Genomic DNA, 24,051 nt, shown 5'->3' with positions numbered 1-24,051 from the left:
TAAATAAAGGTGTTCTCAACTAGCCTACCTGGTTAAATAAAGGTGTTCTCAACTAGCCTACCTGGTTAAATAAAGGTGTTCTCAACTAGCCTACCTGGTTAAATAAAGGTGTTCTCAACTAGCCTACCTGGTTAAATAAAGGTGTTCTCAACTAGCCTACCTGGTTAAATAAAGGTGTTCTCAACTAGCCTACCTGGTTAAATAAAGGTGTTCTCAACTAGCCTACCTGGTTAAATAAAGGTGTTCTCAACTAGCCTACCTGGTTAAATAAAGGTGTTCTCAACTAGCCTACCTGGTTAAATAAAGGTGTTCTCAACTAGCCTACCTGGTTAAATAAAGGTGTTCTCAACTAGCCTACCTGGTTAAATAAAGGTGTTCTCAACTAGCCTACCTGGTTAAATAAAGGTGTTCTCAACTAGCCTACCTGGTTAAATAAAGGTGTTCTCAACTGGCCTACCTGGTTAAATAAAAGGTGAAATAAAATAAAATAAATAAATAAACATGTGACAGCTCAAGGTAGCCTACCTGGTAAATGAATTTTCAAACACTATTTTCAAACACTACATGAATTCCATCTGTCACAATCATGGCAATAGGATTCTATGCTTTAGTGACAACCCCCATAAAAACGGATTTCTAAACCCTTCGCAAGGTTGGAATTTAAAATCTAAATTAGCTGAAGATCTAATTAAGAAATGTGTACCAAAATACTATGCACTCCTCATCCAGGCCTCGTACACAGGCTCGATGTGCACTCACTGGACTCTAACCACACACTCACACACACCACACTGACACACATTGACACACACACACACACACACACATACTACAGTGACACACACACACAGCTGTTACTCTCTGTTTATTATCTATCCGTAGTCACTTTACCCCTACCTACATGTATAGTACATATTACCTCAATTACCTCGACTACCCTGTACCCCCGCACATTGACTCAGTCCCATTACCCCCGCACATTGACTCAGTCCCGTTACCCCCGCACATTGACTCAGTCCCGTTACCCCCGCACATTGACTCAGTCCCGTTACCCCCGCACATTGACTCAGTCCCGTTACCCCCGCACATTGACTCAGTCCCGTTACCCCCGCACATTGACTCAGTCCCATTACCCCCGCATATTGACTCAGTCCCATTACCCCCGCACATTGACTCAGTCCCGTTACCCCCGCACATTGACTCAGTCCCGTTACCCCGCACATTGACTCAGTCCCGTTACCCCCGCACATTGACTCAGTCCCGTTACCCCCGCACATTGACTCAGTCCCGTTACCCCCGCACATTGACTCAGTCCCATTACCCCCGCACATTGACTCAGTCCCGTTACCCCCGCACATTGACTCAGTCCCGTTACCCCCGCACATTGACTCAGTCCCGTTACCCCCGCACATTGACTCAGTCCCGTTACCCCGCACATTGACTCAGTCCCGTTACCCCCGCACATTGACTCAGTCCCGTTACCCCCTGTATATAGTCTCGTTACCCCCGCACATTGACTCAGTCCCGTTACCCCCGCACATTGACTCAGTCCCGTTACCCCCGCACATTGACTCAGTCCCGTTACCCCGCACATTGACTCAGTCCCGTTACCCCCTGTATATAGTCTCGTTACCCCCGCACATTGACTCAGTCCCGTTACCCCCTGTATATAGTCTCGTTACCCCCGCACATTGACTCAGTCCCGTTACCCCCGCACATTGACTCAGTCCCGTTACCCCCGCACATTGACTCAGTCCCGTTACCCCCGCACATTGACTCAGTCCCGTTACCCCCTGTATATAGTCTCGTTACCCCCGCACATTGACTCAGTCCCGTTACCCCCGCACATTGACTCAGTCCCGTTACCCCCGCACATTGACTCAGTCCCGTTACCCCCGCACATTGACTCAGTCCCGTTACCCCCGCACATTGACTCAGTCCCGTTACCCCCGCACATTGACTCAGTCCCGTTACCCCCGCACATTGACTCAGTCCCGTTACCCCCTGTATATAGTCTCGTTACTGTTATTTTTATTGTGCTACTATTTTTCCTTTAGTTTATTTAGCAGATTTGTCTGACTTTTTTGGGAGGAAATTGTTGGTTAAGGGCTTGTCCATCAGCATTTCACAGTAAGGTCTCTGCTGTATTCGGATTATGTGTCAAATAAACCTCTGTTTTATTGGAGGATGCTCTCCACCCAACCCCTGCCCTGAAGCCGAACGATGGCAGAACTCCAACCTGCCATGTGTACCGTAGCATGGCTACTCTAGAGCAACAGAGTGGAGGGCTAAGTGTGTCCTAAAGGAATACCTGGCCAAACAAAATACTACGCAAACACACCAGCATGTATATGATTGCAGGACAATTCAATCAAAAGTGGCATTGGGAAGTTTTCTGGTAAGACTAACATTTTGCCCACTGCACTAAAGCTTGGTTTCAAATAACATGGTAAATATTGTATTAAAAGATTACATTTATCCGCCCGTGAATTATTCTACAACGTAAGATTAGCACACAAGATATAACAGCAATAGGAAATATAAGGCAAGACTGCTGCAGTTTCTAACCAGCCTACGCTGAACAGAACCATACGACTGAGGAGGTAACCTTCCAAGGACAAGACTGCTGCAGTTTCTAACCAACCTACGCTGAACAGAACCATACGACTGATGAGGTAACCTTCCAAGGACAAGACTGCTGCAGTTTCTAACCAACCTACGCTGAACAGAACCATACGACTGAGGAGGTAACCTTCCAAGGACAAGACTGCTGCAGTTTCTAACCAGCCTACGCTGAACAGAACCATACGATTGATGAGGTAACCTTCCAAGGACAAGACTGCTGCAGTTTCTAACCAGCCTACGCTGAACAGAACCATACGATTGATGAGGTAACCTTCCAAGGACAAGACTGCTGCAGTTTCTAACCAGCCTACGCTGAACAGAACCATACGACTGAGGAGGTAACCTTCCAAGGACAAGACTGCTGCAGTTTCTAACCAGCCTACGCTGAACAGAACTGCTGCCACGCTGAACAGAACCATATGACTGATGAGGTAACCTTCCAAGGACAAGACTGCTGCAGTTTCTAACCAACCTATGCTGAACAGAACCATACGACTGATGAGGTAACCTTCCAAGGACAAGACTGCTGCAGTTTCTAACCAACCTACGCTGAACAGAACCATACGACTGAGGAGGTAACCTTCCAAGGACAAGACTGCTGCAGTTTCTAACCAACCTACGCTGAACAGAACCATACGACTGATGAGGTAACCTTCCAAGGACAAGACTGCTGCAGTTTCTAACAAACCTACGCTGAACAGAACCATATGACTGATGAGGTAACCTTCCAAGGACAAGACTGCTGCAGTTTCTAACCAACCTACGCTGAACAGAACCATATGACTGATGAGGTAACCTTCCATGGACAAGACTAGCTCAAGCAGCATACAGTAGCCCCATTTCCTTAGTCAGAAGATGCAAAGCATGTCAGTGAGACCTGTCGGATTGGTCTGTTCAGAGGACAAACATGAATTGAGTTAGTAATTCACTCCACATTTGATTGGTCACTATAGACCACAAATTACTGACTCCATTTCCTCATGATGAATGACTGTGAGGGAATATCTGCATGTTCACTGGAGTGGAGTTATCACGACCATCTCTTTAAGAGTTAGGTAAACAGACAATAAAACGAGAGAGAGAAAAGGAGATGGAGAGAGTAGAGTAGAGGTAAAGAAAGCAGGGTGGGATTTGAGAAATAAAAGGAGTGAGTGAACAAAGATCAGCTTCCTCCATCCACATGACAATCTATCATCGCTTTAGTTATTACTAAGAATTTCTAAAGGGTTTTCCTGGTAAGAAGGAGTGTGCTCAAAGGCTTCCTACGGATATTACCAGATGAGATATGCAGACGCTTCGTGGCAAAGCCCTTTGGAGCTCTTTAGCATTAGCGGTTTTTAAGCAGAGGCCTGTATTTTATCAGAGGCATCTTCTACTGAAATAGCTGTATTTTATCAGAGGCATCTTCTACTGAAATAGCTGTATTTTATCAGAGGCACCTTCTACTGAAATAGCTGTATATTATCAGTGGCATCTTCTACTGATATAGCTGTATTTTATCAGAGGCATCTTCTACTGAAATAGCTGTATTTTATCAGAGGCATCTTCTACTAAAATAGCTGTATTTTATCAGAGGCATCTTCTACTGAAATAGCTGTATTTTATCAGAGGCATCTTCTACTGAAATAGCTGTATTTTATCAGAGGCATCTTCTACTGAAATAGCTGTATTTTATATGAGATTCACCTTCTACTGAAATAGCTGTATTTTATCAGAGGCATCTTCTACTGAAATAGCTGTATTTTATCAGAGGCATCTTCTACTGAAATAGCTGTATTTTATCAGAGGCATCTTCTACTGAAATAGCTGTATTTTATCAGAGGCACCTTCTACTGAAATAGCTGTATTTTATCTGGAGCACTGTTGGATTCTGTCATGTGTAGGAGTGTGATTAGGTAGGCAGAAAGGTGCCAACCAGGGCTTGTTGGTGGGTGGTTGGTTTACACTGTAGCTACGCTCTATTGGTCAAAGCTCTGCCATACAGAGGAAGATTCTATACCTGCAGTGACTCAGTGAATGGGTGTGTTTCAGATGCACACATTCTGCGCAGGTCTGCGCAGGTCATCAGACGTTTGCAGTAATTAGAGAAATGTTTGAAGTATCAGGAAGCACATCAATATGATATGATGATCTTCTAAACTCCTCAGGCCTGCATACTGTAGACTCTGTGTTTTTGGAACGAACTCATTAGATGAGCCCTTGAGATTCCATCCACGGAATCAGTGAGAGAGAGGAGGAAGTTTAGTGTTTCTCTGACCTAGACTTTCCCAGAGTCTCAAAAATAAACATCAATGGTTGGAGGCGTGGGGCAGTTCTGACGCAAAACGCGCTTGCATTCTATATCCTGGTTCATATACTACGTTCCTATGAAAAGTCTCATTCTATATCCTGGTTCATATTCTACGTTCCTGTGAAAAGTCTCATTCTATATCCTGGTTCATATACTACGTTCCTGTGAAAAGTCTCATTCTATATCCTGGTTCATATTCTACGTTCCTATGAAAAGTCTCATTCTATATCCTGGTTCATATACTACGTTCCTGTGAAAAGTCTCATTCTATATCCTGGTTCATATACTACATTCCTGTGAAAAGTCTCATTCTATATCCTGGTTCATATTCTACGTTCCTGTGAAAAGTCTTAACGCATTATGACAAACAATCTACCTGCTGGTTCTACGTAAAGTGTTAGCATAGTATTTTCCGGTCCTTGTCAACAACCCTCTGAACTGTGTCCCTCTCTGGGATAAGAAGCCATCTGTAAAGTTTAAACCACATTAGACAGAAAGCCAACATCACAGACAACGGGACAGGCCTGGCTTCTTCACATTTAGCATGCTAACTTTGATTTAAATGTCAGGATTGCAGAGTGACAGGCTGCGGAACAGGCTGAATAATCCTCTTTCAGGAGCACGGAACCATGACGATCCTGACTGCCACAGTGGCTGGAATACTGAGAAGAGTTCCATCGGTCTGGCCAGGCTGATACGTTGGTCGAACTCATTCACAAGCAGTCAACTTCATCGAGATATGGCTAGCTGTCTCCAGACCTGACACAAACATATGTTTCATCAGGGGGAGGGTGGTTCAGTAACCATCCACCAAGACTGGATGGGCAGGAAGATAGGGGCTAAATCAGGGTCAGTGCTCTGTGATGTTGGGGAAGCCCCACTTCAGAAGGACAGAACAGCTGATTAGGGTTTGAGCAGGAGACACAAGGTGAGGGAGATCGTTGTTTACTAGAAAGGAGGGTCACAGACAAACAGACACACACAGATACACAGACACTCATAAACATGCACAGACAGACACTCACGCACACACATACTGTGGAATTTGTCTCCCTGTGGAATTTCTCTTCAGTAGATCCCTCAACTGAAACACTATTGAACATCAATCCTGTACAGTACGAGTACAACAGGAAAGATAATGATCTGAACAAATGGATCAGCATGTTTGCCGTTGACAAACGTCCAAGACAGTCAGAAATGAACATTCCTGAACATTTTATTTCCTTGGCTTGCAGTCGTATAACACTCAATGGAAGCAGGCAGCAGATGCCTACTGGAAGCAGAGCTGGGAGACATTTAAGTGATGCATGTCAATTGACTAGCCTGGTTACACCACTGAACACTGCAGCATTCCAGTGTGGTTTAAACAGGCTAGTCAATAGAGTCACCAAAGGTTTATCTAAGTCAAAGGGGTTTAAATCCGAGCCTGGAAGTCCGATGTACTGCTGGTTGTCTTATCTACCTGATAATTAATTGCACTCGCCTAGTGTCCTGGTGTCCCAGGTCTAAATCTGTTCCTGATTAGAGGGGAACAATGAAAATCAACAGTGATTGTTTTCACATTAAAGGACCCTAACAGTGGCTGTCTGACAGCAAGGCTCATATACTGTAACCATCCATGGCTATATCAACATATGCACCATTTTTATAAGATGAATATACATTATTAATTGAGAAAGATTGTCAATATATATATATGCCTGGTCAAATTGTAGGGGGCAGATAAGATACCTTGTATTCCGGACATGCACTGGATGGACACTGTAAGTGGGCTGATTGTTGCAGGATTGACACGCTCAAAAAATGTATCATCTTTTAATCGAGCAAGATGGAACCAAAGGCACTTTCTCTACTGGGTCATTCCACTAAATGAGTGCCCTTTGCATCCCTTTGATATTTTAAGTAGAAATTGTGCACCAATATTGGATTTGAAAAGCCTGTTATATTCAATTAAATGCCCTTTAATAAACACCACATGGAGAATTTAATAAATATGACTTTTTTTATATGAATAAAGACTTGGTAATTCAGCAATTTTGAAATGTCCCTCCATGCACCCTCTGTAACCTCCAGTAAAGACTGTAACCTACTGAACCATAACATCTCTCCAGGTTTTCACCATCGTTGTAAAGCCTAGTTATTTTGTTGCTTTGATAAAGTCCTTTCCCCAATATGATTATTTACAGTGACCTCCAAAAGTATTGGGACCGTGACATGTTGTTGTTGTTGTTTTGTCTCTGTACTCCAGCACTTTGGATTTGAAGTGATACAATGACTACGAGGTTAAAGTGCAGACTGTCAGCTTTAATTTGAGGGTATTTTCATCCATATCAGGGGAACCGTTGTGAAATTACAGCACTTTATGTACATAGTTCCCCCATTTTAGGGGACTAAAAGTATTGGGACAAATTCACATATGTGTATTTAAGTAGTCAAAAATGTTGAATTTGTTCCCTTATTCCTAGCATGCATTGACTACATCCAGCTTGTGACTCCACAAACTTGTTGGATGCATTTACTGTTAAGTTTTGGTTGTGTTTCAGATGATGTTGTGCCCAATAGAAATGAATGGTAAATAATGTATTGTGTCATTTTGGAGTCACATTTATTGTGAATAAGAATATAACATGTTTCTAAACACTTCTACATGAATGTGGATGCTACTATGATTACGGATAGTCCTGAATGAATCGTGAATAGTGATGAGTGAGAAAGTTAGAGGCACAAATATCATGCCTCCAAGACATGCTATCCTCTCACCATTACAATTACAGGGGAGGTTATAATTTTAAATCATACCCCCAAGACATGCTAACCTCTCACCATTACAATTACAGGGGAGGTTATCATTTTAAATCATACCCCCAAGAAATGCTATCCTCTTACCATTACAATTACAGGGGAGGTTATCATTTTAAATCATACCCCCAAGACATGCTATCCTCTTACCATTACAATTACAGGGGAGGTTAGCATATATTGTATCATATTGTATCATCCAAAGTGGTGGAGTAGAAAGCCAAATCAACAACAAATGTGTCATTTTAGGGTAAAAAACAACAACCCGGCCCTCGTTTTAAGGTCAACCCTGTTCTGTAAACTGAACTCTCGTTTTAATATGGTGAAACTATTTATTTTTGAATGTTTTTTTTCAAGATAAATATTGAACATCTAATAGTGTAAAACCTGGTGAGCACCATTTTCTGGTGGAAAACTGAATGGGTCGAGCATAACACAGCAACCCTGTTACTCGTAGACAGACAGGCTAAAAAACAATAACAATTTATTTCTTTTTTTGTTACAAGCTTCCATTCATCCTGTCACAAGGGGATTTATGGCTGATTAAAGATGAAATCGTCAACTCTGTTACGGTCAACCCTGTTACTTTATTTGGCACATAATAGACACTTAATATAGTCATTTTTATTTAACCTCTTGAGATAGGGAAACTAGTTTTTTAACATAAAAAATTGATACTTTTTTCAATTTTCACCTAAAATTACATACCCAACTCTAACTGCCTGTAGCTCAGGCCCTGAAGCAAGAATATGCATATTCTTGGTACCATTTGAAAGGAAACACTTTGAAGTTTGTGGAAATGTGAAAGAGATGTTGGAGAATGTAACACATTAGATCTGGTAAAAGATAATACAAAGAAAAAAACAACGTTCTTTTATATTTTTTTGTTGTACCATCATCTTTGAAATTCAAGAGAAAGGCCATAATGCATTATTCCAGCCCAGGTGCAATTTAGATTTTGGCCACTAGATGGCAGCAGTCTATGTGCAACTTGTTAGACTGATCCGAGGGACCAAATTTAACTCTGTTCAAAATGTTGTATAAAGACTGCCCAAATGTGCCTAGTTTGTTTATTAATAATTCTTCATGTTGAAAATGATGCGCTCTCCTCAAACAATAACATGGTATTCTTTCACTGTAATACTACTGTAAATTGGACAGTGCAGTTAGATTAACAAGAATTGAAGCTTTCTGCCAATATCATATACAGTGCCTTGCGAAAGTATTCGGCCACCTTGAACTTTGCGACCTTTTGCCACATTTCAGGCTTCAAACATAAAGATATAAAACTGTATTTTTTTGTGAAGAATCAACAACAAGTGGGACACAATCATGAAGTGGAACGACATTTATTGGATATTTCAAACTTTTTTAACAAATCAAAAACTGAAAAATTGGGCGTGCAAAATTATTCAGCCCCTTTACTTTCAGTGCAGCAAACTCTCTCCAGAAGTTCAGTGAGGATCTCTGAATGATCCAATGTTGACCTAAATGACTAATGATGATAAATACAATCCACCTGTGTGTAATCAAGTCTCCGTATAAATGCACCTGCACTGTGATAGTCTCAGAGGTCCGTTAAAAGCGCAGAGAGCATCATGAAGAACAAGGAACACACCAGGCAGGTCCGAGATACTGTTGTGAAGAAGTTTAAAGCCGGTTTTGGATACAAAACGATTTCCCAAGCTTTAAACATCCCAAGGAGCACTGTGCAAGCGATAATATTGAAATGGAAGGAGTATCAGACCACTGCAAATCTACCAAGACCTGGCCGTCCCTCTAAACTTTCAGCTCATACAAGGAGAAGACTGATCAGAGATGCAGCCAAGAGGCCCATGATCACTCTGGATGAACTGCAGAGATCTACAGCTGAGGTGGGAGACTCTGTCCATAGGACAACAATCAGTCGTATATTGCACAAATCTGGCCTTTATGGAAGAATGGCAAGAAGAAAGCAATTTCTTAAAGATATCTATAAAAAGTGTTGTTTAAAGTTTGCCACAAGCCAACTGGGAGATACACCAAACATGTGGAAGAAGGTGCTCTGGTCAGATGAAACCAAAATTGAACTTTTTGGCTACAATGCAAAACGTTATGTTTGGCGTAAAAGTAACACAGCTGAACACACCATCCCCACTGTCAAACATGGTGGTGGCAGCATCATGGTTTGGGCCTGCTTTTCTTCAGCAGGGACAGGGAAGATGGTTAAAATTGATGGGAAGATGGATGGAGCCAAATACAGGACCATTCTGGAAGAAAACCTGATGGAGTCTGCAAAAGACCTGAGACTGGGACAGAGATTTGTCTTCCAACAAGACAATGATCCAAAACATAAAGCAAAATCTACAATGGAATGGTTCAAAAATAAACATATCCAGGTGTTAGAATGGCCAAGTCAAAGTCCAGACCTGAATCCAATCGAGAATCTGTGGAAAGAACTGAAAACTGCTGTTCACAAATGCTCTCCATCCAACCTCACTGAGCTCGAGCTGTTTTGCAAGGAGGAATGGGAAAAAAATTCAGTCTCTCGATGTGCAAAACTGATAGAGACATACCCCAAGCGACTTACAGCTGTAATCGCAGCAAAAGGTGGCGCTACAAAGTATTAACTGAAGGGGGCTGAATAATTTTGCACGCCCAATTTTTCAGTTTTTGATTTGTTAAAAAAGTTTGAAATATCCAATAAATGTCGTTCCACTTCATGATTGTGTCCCACTTGTTGTTGATTCTTCACAAAAAAATACAGTTTTATATCTTTATGTTTGAAGCCTGAAATGTGGCAAAAGGTCGCAAAGTTCAAGGGGGCCGAATACTTTCGCAAGGCACTGTATGTCTACGTCCTAGGAAACGTTCTTGTTACTTACAACCTCATGCTAATCCCATTAGCCTACGTTAGCTCAACCGTCCTGTGGAAGGGATACCGATCCCGAAGAAGTTAACGACAGAATGAATTACATTTTTTATGACAGAATGTTAAAATGAGGTGAAAACAAAACTAAATAAATAATCTTAAAGGCATGGACCACAGTAGAAGTATGAGGCAGTATATTGACTACAGTAGAAGTATGAGACAGTATATTGACTACAGTATAAGTATGAGACAGTATATTGACTACAGTAGAAGTATGAGGCAGTATATTGACTACAGTAGAAGTATGAGGCAGTATATTGACTACAGTAGAAGTATGAGGCAGTATATTGACTACAGTAGAAGTATGAGACAGTATATTGACTACAGTAGAAGTATGAGACAGTATATTGACTACGGTAGAAGTATGAGCCAGTATATTGACTACAGTAGAAGTATGAGACAGTATACCGACTACAGTATAAGTATGAGACAGTATATTGACTACAGTAGAAGTATGAGGCAGTATATTGACTACAGTAGAAGTATGAGGCAGTATATTGACTACAGTAGAAGTATGAGGCAGTATATTGACTACAGTAGAAGTATGAGGCAGTATATTGACTACAGTAGAAGTATGAGACAGTATATTGACTACAGTAGAAGTATGAGACAGTATATTGACTACAGTAGAAGTATGAGCCAGTATATTGACTACAGTAGAAGTATGAGACAGTATATTGACTACAGTAGAAGTATGAGGCAGTATATTGACTACAGTAGAAGTATGAGACAGTATATTGACTACAGTAGAAGTATGAGACAGTATATTGACTACAGTAGAAGTATGAGACAGTATACCGACTACAGTAGAAGTATGAGACAGTATATTGACTACAGTAGAAGTATGAGACAGTATATTGACTATAGTAGAAGTATGAGACAGTATATCGACTATAGTAGAAGTATGAGGCAGTATATTGACTACAGTAGAAGTATGAGGCAGTATATTGACTACAGTAGAAGTATGAGACAGTATATTGACTACAGTAGAAGTATGAGACAGTATATTGACTACAGTAGAAGTATGAGACAGTATACCGACTACAGTAGAAGTATGAGACAGTATATTGACTACAGTAGAAGTATGAGACAGTATATTGACTATAGTAGAAGTATGAGACAGTATATCGACTATAGTAGAAGTATGAGGCAGTATATTGACTACAGTAGAAGTATGAGACAGTATATTGACTACAGTAGAAGTATGAGACAGTATATTGACTACAGTAGAAGTATGAGACAGTATATTGACTATAGTAGAAGTATGAGACAGTATATTGACTACAGTAGAAGTATGAGGCAGTATATTGACCACAGTATAAGTATGAGACAGTTTATTGACTACAGTAGAAGTATGAGACAGTATATTGACTACAGTATAAGTATGAGACAGTATATTGACTAAGGTAGAAGTACGAGGCAGTATATCAACTATAGTAGAAGCATGAGGCAATGCATCGACTACAGTAAAAGTAAGAGGCAATGTATCAACTACAGTAAAAGTATGAGGCAGTGTTTGTACTACAGTAGAAGTAAGAGTCAATATATCAACTACTTTAGAATATGAGGCAGTGTATCAACTACAGTAGAGGTATGAGGCAGTGTATGGACTACAGTAGAAGTATGAGGTAGTGTATTGATGACAGTAGAAGTATGAGGCAGTGAATCAACTACAGTAGAAGTATGAGGTAGTGTATGGACTACAGTATCAGTATGAGGCAGTGTATTGACTATTGTAGAATATGAGGCAGTGTATCAACTACAGTCAAAGTATGAGGCAGTGTATCAACTACAGTAGAAGTATGAGGTAGTATATCAACTACAGTAGAATATGAGGTAGTGTATGGACTACAGTATAAGTATGAAATAGTGTATTGACTACATTCGAAGTATGAGGCACTGTATCAACTACATTCGAAGTATGAGGCAATATATCGACTACAGTAGAAGTATGAAGCAGTGTATGGACTACATTCGAAGTATGAGGCAGTGTATCAACTACATTCGAAGTATGAGGCAGTGTATCGACTACAGTAGAAGTATGAGGCAGTGGAGGCCCATGTGTCTACTTCCTCTTAGTTCAACTCCTCAGTATGAATGAGACATAGCATGGTCATATTGTAATTAGTGCATATATTTTTCTAAACAGCATGCAGTATTGTTAGTACAATACTGTAAAAATACCTTCAGTAAACTGTAGGTAATAATTCAATTCTGTGACACAGCCCCCCCCCCCCCCCCCCCCCCCAGTGTGAATTTAGGCTGCCCGGGGTGAATTTAGCCCCCCCAGTGTGAATGTAGCCCCCCATGTAATCTACAGTATTATCACTGAACAATGCTGACCAAGATCTTCACAAGCCTCCACTGGAGGACACTGATAGCCCAATGTTAATGAATGACCTTTAAAAGAAAGTTCATCCTCTCAATAACAAATGACTGGGGAAGATTGGCACCACATTATTAGATGGTATCAATCTTTCTGACTCATTTAGGATTGAGGCGTGGACATTTCTCTAAATGAATATCATGTGATCTAGACCACAGAAGGTGTGGAATACCAACTCAGCTCGACCCGGGAACGCTTTTGAGAAATGAGAACATCACACAACATTTATATGAATTTCTATGTCATCCCAAACCAAACTCTTGGCAACTCATTCAAGCCAGACCTTGATACTTCATATATTTGAAGATGCTTAAGGCCAGAAGTCAGTGAGAAACTCAGACTGTGATTTAAGTCGATAAATCAAGGCATTAGACTGTGAAATGTAACATTGTATTGATTCCATGCTCACAGGACCCAACAGACGTGTCACTTCACACCACGAGTGCAATCTGCTTCCATGATTTGCACTGCTAAACATATTCAGTGCTATGGAATAGTAACAGTCAGTTTCAGGTTGAAGTAATTCAAGAAGAAGACCAAACAGCTTCCATCATAGTGATTAGTTAAACATGACTAATTTAAAGTGGTATATTACGCATATAGCAGACATGCCATTATTGAAAGAAATATAAATGGGATTTAAGGTAATGTGTGCCTTTGGCAAAACATGACAGGGGTTTCCTATTACCAGCATGAGACAAAAAGTAAATATCATTCTTCTTGAGCTGCTGGTCTTTTGGCAAATGGTGAATATGCAACAACACGTGAAGAGATAATATACTTCATGCATATTTGAATGAATGTTCTGAAGAAACAATGTTTACAGTGAGAAACCATTGAAATTAAAGTCCATGCCAATTGAAACATTCATGTTTTCTCAATGCACAGTTGCCTTAAAACCTGCTAATGACATACATGGCATACAGGTTAATGGTTATTTATAATGGAGAAACTTACATGAACACAGTATTACTATCTAAAGAAATGTGCTTTCATGTTCTGGGGAATATGCTTTCATGCTCGGGTAAATCTATATAGGAGGCCTAATAAGGTATCGCCCTCCAGTATCCTAACGCGGGTAGTATTTTCAGCACCACCTTCCAATGGACAGCTCACATCAACACGTAACTCACCCAAGCGTGACGCCCCGTTGAGGCACCGCAGCTATAATATAACACCCACTATTTAGAATCTGAATCAGCACCAAATTACATAACTCCTGGTTAGACATCATGCTCCTTCTGGTCAACAGTGCTCGGGAATCCGATTGGGGGAAATCAACACTAATGCACCTCCATCACATTCCATTAGCAGCTGTGCCACCGGAAGACCACTGGGGTTGAGACACAAGCAGTCTCATGTGGGCTGACACTCCGCTCGAGTCAATTGCTTTGAACGTCATAAATATCACGGTGGATTTAACATGCACGGATACAGAGTTAGTGGTTATAAGCTAATTGGGGGGCCGAGTCAGTTGAGAAATATTACTCAAAACATCCAAAATCTAAGAAACCCTATTGTAGAACTCACCTGAAGAATTTGGTGGGTCAATCTGGTGGCCCCCGTGCTGCAAATGTGTCATTACTAAGCGGCATGAGGAACCACACCTGAGCTGAATATGAATGACCATATGACGTATTCAAGCAACATTGGTATAATGGCTATACAGGGATTTACAGAATCCCGAATCTACCTAAACACACTGTCTCACCAAACGGTTTAGGCCATACCCCATCATTAAATAAATAAAGCCTATTATTACATATATATTTATCTAACCACTCTCTCTCTCTCTCTCTCTCTCTCTCTCTCTCTCTCTCTCTCGCTCTCAAACACACATGCACATATACACACACGCAAGCGCGCGCGCGAGAGAGAGAGCTTCACATGGTTTAATTATGTCTTTAAAAAATTTGAATTAACATCAACTATTGCACATGTAGCCTAAAGCGACATTATAGCGACATTAGTCTATAGCGGAAAACGGTGTCGTGTTGAACACCCGAATGACCACTCTGTCGTGAAGAGTAGCCGAGATGGATAAGAAAGATTAAAGTGCCTAACTTAATGTAGATATAAGAGGTGAATAAATCAAATAAAAGATACTTACGCATTTTCTCGAAGATATGGGATTGTGCTCAGAATGAAGCAAAAAAAATCAAACACACCAGGGCCAAGGTATCCGATTGGATTGGCTGTAAGACCGATGCACAATTCTCACCCATGTGAAAGGATTCGAGGCCACCACACGTAGTCTACATCGACAGCAGCAGAATCAACAACGTAAGAAAACGAACCTCGAACGCAATAAGAACAAATACAAATGATGAAAAAGAGGTGCATGAAATGGGGATGAATCCACCATTCCTGTGGCCACAGTGGAGAAAACCCGCGGGGTGCCGGTAGCTTTTGACTTTGTATTCCGATGGGGGGAAATGCTGCCGAGTTTGTGAGAGAGCGATAAGTCTGTGGCTATTTCTTCATATAGCCCTTTCCTGTGGAACTGAACGTGGTGCCCTATATAGGATTTCTCAGTGAAATTATTATTGAGCGCACACAGTTAATGCCATAAACCGAGATTGAAATGGACTATCCACATTTCGATTGATGTTCATCCCTTATTGGTGCAGTTCTCTGATAGCCTACTGGAGGATTTGCAGAGGTATAATGTCAGTTACCATAAAGGGTCACATGTCCAGGCAATATTCCCGAACATGATCGATGTAGCAAGCGTAGAATCAACAAAAATATAGAAGTATATGCACGGATGCAGTCGAGGAGTGTACATACATGTCTCAAAAGGACGCAGCCATTCTTATTCGAATGTTCTGATCCAGATTCGTCAAACAACCACCCAATGCATCCATAGCCAATCCATCAACTTGATTCCCTGGGAAATAACGCAGAGCCTAATACGCAAACCAATGGCATATGAGCGCGCGGAATGTAGCCTATATGCGCTCGGTATTTACTAAATATCCACCAGAAGCTGGTTTTCGATGCAGTCCGGTAGGCCACCTATTTAACATAAGCGTAACTATTGATAACAATTTTTGCGTTGTCAGGGGGATTTGTGGGATCCGTGTAATATCAGCACCATCAATATTCCGTGTGTTCCATATCCACCGGGGAGCCACTGTGTTCTAATCGCTCTTGCGCTTGCTGCAGTCCATGGCTCGAATAGGGAGGGAGCACATGGAATTCATTAGACTGCATGGTCCGAGCTCAGCGATGTAAAAATACCACTGCCGTGTGTGTGGTAGGCTATAGACTGCAACCTCTCTAGTATTCGCCTACAATCCATCGTCTCATTCTACCGACCATTTGGGTTACATCTCTCTGAACTCATTAATTATTGACTGATCAATAGCATTAACACATAAAGGCCAGAGGGAATGGTGTGTGTGTGTGTGTGTGTGTGTGTGTGTGTGTGTGTGTGTGTGTGTGTTTACTTGATGAGGCAGGGTTGCCACCTACAGGCGTTTGCCCCTCTCAATTCAAATATTGACAATAATCAGTCATTTCACAGGGTCTCCTGCCTAATCAAAATGATACACTTCAGTAGTCTTTAAATCACCTGCATCTGAACCTTTTACATTATAGGTAGTTGAATTTTCAGTGACTTACAAGGATGTCTGAGCATGTAACAGGACGTCCGATTCCGGTGTGACCTCAGACAAGTGGCACTTTGTGAGAAGCTTCATAGAAATGAGACGGCAATGACTGTAGGCTGTTTGGCTGAATGTATTGTGTAGAGTTGAATGGATCGAGTAGAGGCCAGAGCCATACTTACAACACATGTATTGCTCTGGTCTAGGCCACATGCAATTCAACATATAAAACAGCTCTACATTGTTACTAGAAACCATTTGGTGCTCATCGTTGCAGTGAAAATGTATCATCGTAACCTGACATAAACACATAGAGAAACAGGCGCAGGCGCGGGCACACGCACACGCGTTCAGGCGATTCAGCACCGACTGAAAAGGACAGCGACGGAATCTGAATTTTGAGCACCGCAAGACTGTGGACAGGGACTGAGCCTAGAAGCCTGATGTTATATATGCTTGTGCTTTGCTTTTAGTGTTTTGTGTAATTTATGTCTACATAGGTATGTATAGTGTACTAATTGTTTATTGATGTGTTGATGCAGGGCTCATCTGCGAAAGAGATCGTGATCTCAGCGTGGTTAGATGGAAATACAGGAAAGGGCTGGCAATCTTACAGAAGGCCTAGTTATGGGAGTAACAGCAACACAGAGGGAAAGTCTTAAAGCACCCAGTGTATTGTTATGTTTTCTTCTTAGCCTTACTGATCAATGTCATTTTTCAAAGAGTCCACACAACCGGTTTAAATGGTTAGATTCAGTTGTGGCGTACAAGGAAAAGCTGAAAACTAGCACACCAACCAACACTATTTAATTTCACCAAGTATTGTGTTACATTAGATTACACTACGCGTCATAAATATACTGTAAATTGGATTTATCAACACGTGCCGGGAGAGAAGTGTTTAGAACAATGTTAAGGTGGTAATAATTGTATATACTTTCCTTTAATGTAAAACGTATTTTTTTTAATAAAGGAAGTCACATTAATGACGTAATGGTCACATAACCATGAAAGATTAGAACACTTTCATCTTCAGACACGGCGGATTCATTTTGATATATTTTCTGTAATCAGCATTTTATGCAGGCTTTGATGAAACATGAATTTAAATTCGGAGAGATGTCTTTGAGAGCCGAAAATAAATCTAAAACTATATCAGTGGGATGGTTGAAGGGAGGGATGGATGAAATGTGACGTTGTAAAAGTGATTAGCGGCAGCAAGTATTCTTCTGAATACATCTAAGTACTGTAGTAGAACACTGTAATACAAACTACAAGCTACTTCCATGTCAACTGTTTTGCTCCGAATACTTCCATTGATTTAGTTACTTGGTCATTAAACGTCATAGAAATTCCACCTGACATGACAGCCAACATTAACTATTTGGCTCCTACTTTAAACCAAAAAAACTTTTAATAAGGTTTTAATTAATGAGGCTTTACGGGTCTTGGCAAAATCCATGCTAGGGTGCCAAAGAACCCACTTTAATGGATCTTCTATGTACTTTATCAAGTGGCAGTGACTGCTTCTAAAGTATTTATAAATAATCTGTGTAGTGCTTATGAAGACTTTATGAACGCTCTATAAAGATGTAATACGTTTTTCGTTAGTTTGGGACCCGAATGGGAATGTGTTCTAGGTCACATCGTGGCATCAAGCACCTAACCTTTTTATTTGGGGGAATTGCTTCGTCAGTTCATCCTTAACTGTGGTTCATGCGACGCTAATGACAAGCCTGTTGCATCATGACCATGTTAAAAGGTCATGAACAGTCAAAATCAGGTTTTTCAGGAAATTGATGATATTTTGATGAAAACAGATCGAAGTATGATGACTAAAGTATGAAAAATGACTGTTGCTTCTACATTGATAAAGTTTGATCATAAAGTTACTGGTCCCCTCCCCCATGTCAAACACTTGGATTCGTTATTAAGGGGACAAGGTGACATCACCTTAACGCTCATTTTAATACACCAATGGTAACGCGATTCTCTTACCTAATTTAAATAAGTACTGCCTTGTAACCAATATCGGAGAAGGCATGCCTGCAGAGGAGCGTGGTATATATGGATAGATAGCAACTCTACTGGTTCCCAAATTTTACTGTAGAGTGTCAGCAAATATAATTCAAAGTTTACCCTATTAATCTATGGCAAATATATTTATATGTCACCCCTTTCCTCTGCGTCTGGTGTTAGCATGTTGCTGGCTAGCTAGGTCTTCAGCCAGCATGAAACAAAAGGAAGCGATGGGTCATTCAAAACACAGACGCAGTTGTCAAGTCAACACATCAGTCAGTGGTGCTGTGAACCGCATCACAAGAGACATGCCAAACGGGAGATTAATAAAACAAAAAATGGATATCATTGATGCAATTTCAATGTTGTTTGAGTTGCTTTGTGTTTCACCAAATTAGCTTGAGATGATTTAACTGTAACACTGCTCACTGCATCCAAGTTGCTTGAAATAGGCGTTTCAAAAGAGCTGTCAGTCAAGGCGAACTCATGAATATAAGCTCCCCACCCACTCAGCCTGTCTTTTCCAACTTCCTGGAAGGTAGCCAAATGTAATTTTCAGAACCTTTAAATACCTGAAGCAGTAAACTGCCAAATAAATTGAAGGACACGGAGGAAAGCGACCAGTTACAGTGTTAACAAATCCCTGAGGAACAAGGCCTTCCATTGGTTAATCTCCTTCAGTTTGGCCCACAGCCCCTGCACTGTCACACTGCATTTGATGTTGGCCAATGCATTGTCTGTTTCTTCCTCATTCATCTCTTTCTATATCTGCCTATAGGGAGTTTGGGATCAGCTGTCTTGAAAAAACAAGTCTCACAGCTTTCTGGGACAAACTTCAAGAGCCAGAAAAAAAAAACTTCCAAGGATTTTCCATAGCTACTGTACCAAGGCTGTCCTTCAATTATTAAGATGGCTACCCCCAATGCACTTGTTCTCCCAGCCTTGATTGAATATTAAGTGGCCACCCCCAACATAAGAGATCCATAAGATGAGGCCCATGCAGAGACTAAAGGCTGAGTCGGCATCAACTCCTCTCCCTGAGTCCCAGCAGAAGACGAACCCAAGCCTTTCAACGCAACTGCAGAGTATGCCTGTCACATCTGGGCTAAATTCTCTTAGGAGGGAGGAGCGATGCGGCGCTATTACCATGTCCCAGGTAATGTGGAGAGTGTCTGCGCCTCCATGTCCCCGAAGTAGGGCGATGCCTATTTCTGTCTGAGTTTGTGGTGGTTTTAAACTATTTAGTGGTTTGAAAGGATGCAAAACCCAGAAAGATAACAGAAAAAACTCTTAAGTGTAGTCTATGAGTCTACAGGACAAAGCAGTTGAATCCACTGACCAGTAGTGTATAACGTAGAGCTGTCAAGAGTTCATCTGTCACGCTCTGACCTTAGAGAGCCTTTAAATGTCTCTATTTGGTTTGGTCAAGGTGTGATTTGGGGTGGGCATTCTATGTTTTGTTATCTATGATTTTGTATTTCTATGTTTTGGCCGGGTATGGTTCTCAATCAGGGACAGCTGTCTATCGTTGTCTCTGATTGGGAACCATACTTAGGTAGCCCTTTTTCTCTCCTTTCTTTGTGGGAAGTTGGCTTTGTTTAGGGCACACAGCCTTTAGCTTCACGGTTTGTTTTTGTAGTGTTTGTTGTTTTTGTCGGCGTCATCTTAAATAAAGAATATGTACCCTCACCACCACTGCACCTTGGTCCTCCTCCTTCAACAGCCCTGACATCATCAGTCAATTCAAATTCACTTTTTGTCATTTTAGTGCACCATTTTTTTCTTTATCGTGATTCGTCACATTGTCTGAAAGCATTCAGAATACACTGAAAACATCCAAAATACAGTACATACTCATTACAGGTAAAAACAACATTATCAAAACATCCAAAATACAGTACATACTCATTACAGTAAAAACAACATTATCAAAACATCCAAAATACAGTACATACTCATTACAGTAAAAACAACATTATCAAAACATCCAAAATACAGTACATACTCATTACAGGTAAAAACAACATTATGAAAACAATGCCACAAGTTGACATTGAAGTTAAAGAAAGGGGGGCTTTATTAATTTACCAGATTTTGCAAACCGTTTCTTGAGTTTTGGACAAAATCAAGTCATCAATATTCTTATAATGCTTTTTCTGTATAAAAAAAAAATCTTAAAATTACAGCTCAATTCGAGCAAATTCTGAATTTGAGATTAGTCCCGATAATCAGAGCAAATCATGCAATTAATTCAATATGTTTTAGTCGTTTTACAGCCTTAGTATAAAGGTAGAAACATAATAGCATATTTACCCTTTCATTTACTTTACCATTTCAGCTGTGGCCTTACTAGAGGATATATGTATATTTTTAAATCAAACATTACTTATTGGTAATTAAGTAGGAATTGAACTGACTTGATGGGTAGACACTTATTTACTCTCCTTTTTTCCTATTCCACTGAACACACCGATACTTCAGGGTGTGAGGCCCTTGTCCTATACAAAACTCACACATTGTATGGAAAGCACCTTGTCATCATTGAGCATGTGTCATCCTTGAGCTTGCATCTTTCTTGAGCATATGAGTAAATCAATTTTCTCATTTGCTTGTTATTCCTCAACAGAATCCTTATTATCATTTACTTGTTATTCCTCAACAGAATCCTTATCATCATTTACTTGTTATTCCTCAACAGAATCCTTATCATCATTTACTTGTCATTCTTAAACAGAATCCTTACAATTTGTTTGTCATTCATAAACAGAATCCTTATCATCATTTGCTTGTTATTTGTCAACAGAATCCTTATCATCATTTGCTTGTTATTCATAAACAGAATCCTTCTCCTCATTTGCTTGTTATTCCTACACAGAATCTTTCTCCTCATTTACTTGTTATTCCTACACAGAATCTTTATCCTCATTTGCTTGTTATTCCTAAACAGAATCCTTATCATCATTTACTTGTTATTCCTACACAGAATCCTTCTCCTCATTTGCTTGTTATACCTAAACCGAATCCTTATCATCATTTACTTGTCATTCTTAAACAGAATCCTTATCATTATTTGCACTAAGCTTCATGACATCTAGCCTGACTGACGCCCTCCCCACGTGACCACACAGCAAGAAGACTTTGAGAGCTTGTGTCAGCCAGACTACATGACAGCCGCTGTAACTCACAAAGACACACCAGGCCCTCATTCAATGACCCAACATCCTGTGCTTTCTACATATTTTCCACTCAATCACTTCACTCTTCAACACACAGGCAATATCCAGACAACATGAAAATACTCTTTAAAATGAAGTATTCCAGCATCTGAATTATTTTACTCTTCTCTTGGCCTCTCTGGGATAGGCAAGGAGAAGTCAAACAATGAACATGAAGAATTATCCAAAACTCCCTCGGTCTCCATGCCAATATGGATACCTGGCGCGCCGTCAAATACACTCCACCTCCCATCGACGGTGAACTTTGCTGTCCTACTGCGTTGTTTTTCCCGAATACATTATTTTGATTAATTGCACTGGATCCCCATTGGATTTGAATGACCTCCAAAAACTGTACTGAGTGCCGATCACATGACTTCCACTACAGCCCCAGATTTCTACAAAGCATGGTAATGAGGCTCATTAGCATAAACATGAAGAGAGAGAAGAAGAAGAGAGGCTCTCCCTGTTGTACACTATGAGTTGTACTACTTCTGTGATTTGGGTTGGCATGTTTCGCCCACCTCTGGCTAAGTTCCTCCAGTTTCATTCCATTGCCATCCTACTTGAACTTACTGCACGCAAAATCAAACGAGAGAGTGGTGAAGATGAGTGATCATGCTTTAGGGCCGGGATGACAGAGGAGGGAAGTTATAGGATGACCTCAGCGTTCCTGTCAGTTTGGTGGAGGATGACAAGTTATAGGATGACCTCAGCGTTCCTGTCAGTTTGGTGGAGGATGACAGGTTATAGGATGACCTCAGCGTTCCTGTCAGTTTGGTGGAGGATGACAAGTTATAGGATGACCTCAGCGTTCCTGTCAGTTTGGTGGAAGATGTCAAACAGAAGAAAAGCAGGTCTCCGTTAGACCTGACACTTATCCCGACGTCTGTCAGTGACGGTCACCCCAAGGCCTTCCTGAACACGGAATGGACTCGTTCTGTCTCTCAGGTTTCATCTAGCAACGATCTCTGTTCTTTGACCTCCCTTCAACACAGAGGAGTGGAAAACAAAGGTAGGGAACAAAGAAAGGTCATCGCACTACTGAACTGAACTTTGACCTTTATTCAACACAGAGGAGAGGAAAACAAAGGCAGGGAACAAAGAAAGGTCATCTCACTACTGAACTGAACTTTGACTTCCCTTCAACGCAGAGGAGTGGAAAACAAAGGGAGGGAACAAAGAAAGGTCATCTCACTACTGAACTGAACTTTGACCTTTATTCAACACAGAGGAGAGGAAAACAAAGGGAGGGAACAAAGAAAGGTCATCTCACTACTGAACTGAACTTTGACCTTTATTCAACACAGAGGAGAGGAAAACAAAGGGAGGGAACAAAGAAAGGTCATCTCACTACTGAACTGAACTTTGACCTCCCTTCAACACAGAGGAGTGGAAAACAAAGGTAGGGAACAAAGAAAGGTCATCGCACTACTGAACTGAACTTTGACCTTTATTCAACACAGAGGAGAGGAAAACAAAGGGAGGGAACAAAGAAAGGTCATCTCACTACTGAACTGAACTTTGACCTTTATTCAACACAGAGGAGAGGAAAACAAAGGCAGGGAACAAAGAAAGGTCATCTCACTACTGAACTGAACTTTGACTTCCCTTCAACGCAGAGGAGTGGAAAACAAAAGTAGGGAACAAAGAAAGGTCATCTCACTACTGAACTGAACTTTGACCTTTATTCAACACAGAGGAGAGGAAAACAAAAGTAGGGAACAAAGAAAGGTCATCTCACTACTGAACTGAAATCAGCGTTTCACCTAGAAGGCCTACCTCAGTTGATAGCGTTTCTTATTGCTGGTAGAGTGATGATTCAGGCCTTGACTCTTACAGGTGGTTGAGGTCTGATACTCCACTAAGAGGACCTAACCAGAGATGGTGGTAGAATATGGAGGTCTTGTATATATCATTACACCGGACTGTTATACAGCTCTTTTTACATTGCTTTCTCCTCAGTCAGGAAAAAGGTGAAGTTTGTATTTTGAGTAAAGATTACCTGGAGACTTTGCTGATCAATACCAGCCCTCACAGCCAACACTATCTCTGAAGAGCGGAGTAAAGATTGATTGTTGTTAAGCACTTTACAGGATGGAAAGAGGATGAGGACAGATCATAAAACGCCCACGCGCCCACCAACCTGCCTGCCTCTGCTGCTCCCGGGACCAGCCAATCAATACGCGGATCAG

General features: G+C 41.0%; 1 protein-coding gene across 1 annotated transcript in view; it reads right to left on the bottom strand.

Annotated features, from left to right (window-relative positions):
- The window catches only part of LOC139384889 (leucine-rich repeat-containing protein 4C-like), a 43,257-nt gene extending 27,985 nt beyond the window's left edge, over positions 1–15,272 (bottom strand). The window contains exon 1 of the mRNA XM_071129789.1: positions 15,122–15,272. The gene's annotated coding sequence lies outside the window, so the exon portion shown is untranslated. The remainder of the gene's footprint in view (positions 1–15,121) is intronic.
- Positions 15,273–24,051: the final 8,779 nt, after the last annotated feature.

Source organism: Oncorhynchus clarkii, chromosome 26 (genome assembly GCF_045791955.1).
Source record: "Oncorhynchus clarkii lewisi isolate Uvic-CL-2024 chromosome 26, UVic_Ocla_1.0, whole genome shotgun sequence".
Taxonomy (NCBI): Eukaryota; Metazoa; Chordata; class Actinopteri; order Salmoniformes; family Salmonidae; genus Oncorhynchus; species Oncorhynchus clarkii.
Note: the sequence above shows the minus strand (reverse complement) of the source record. Positions and strands in the feature narration are given on the sequence as shown.